We start from the raw sequence: 904 nt of genomic DNA on the forward strand, positions 1-904 counted from the left end.
AAACAGCGCAGCCACGGTGTGCAGCCTAGTAATTATCTCAGAGGCTGTGGTGACACAGTTACTGCGGGAACAAAGAGCACGCACCTTAGGGTCCGGACGCCCCTTCTCTCTTCACAGGTAGCTACTGTCCTGCTTTCCTCGCCTGTTTTTGAATTTTATGGAAATCGGATCCTGCTCTATTGTGCTTCATCCCTCGTTCTTGCTCCTAGAAGCTTACTGTGGTGTCTGTCATGGCAGTATAGGTAGCCACAGGGGTCGGTCCCCAGGGTGCCGGCACTTTGTCCCTGCTCAGGGCCATCTCTAGTCTTGGCCATTCTCTCAAGCGTCTTTTTCATAGGTTTTTTTTTTTTTTCGTTGTTGTTTATTTGTTTTCACTTCAGTGACTAATGATGAGGTTGAACATCATTTTTATATTTTGGCTTTTGGGATATTTTCAATAGCAAAGTGCCTGCTAATTAATTTTGTTGCTCATTTTTCTGGTGGGTTGTTTTTCTCCTATTGATTTTCTGAAACTCTTAACATATTTTGGATACCAGCCTGTTGCAGGCTGAACATGCCGCACACATTCTGTACAGGCCATAGCTTGCCTTATCATTTTTCAAAAATAATACTATATTTTTCTTTTTTTATTAGTACATGTTTACAACACATAACAAACACATTCATCGTGGGGAGCCGGTACACGTACATACCACACCGTAAGTCTTCTTGCTTTCGCACCCCCTTTCTGTAATGTCTGTTTTCATGCACAGAAGATCATAATTTAGTCTTTCTTTTTAATTAATTTTAATGAGAAAGAAATAGCAATGACACAGGTTAGTAGGACATTTACAATAATTAATATATTGCATGTTGTTCTCTTTGTAGTAGTTATTCATAGTACAAGATGCAGACATGATATTTT

This window comes from Octodon degus, unplaced genomic scaffold (genome assembly GCF_000260255.1).
Source record: "Octodon degus isolate 3935 unplaced genomic scaffold, OctDeg1.0 scaffold00155, whole genome shotgun sequence".
NCBI lineage: Eukaryota > Metazoa > Chordata > Mammalia > Rodentia > Octodontidae > Octodon > Octodon degus.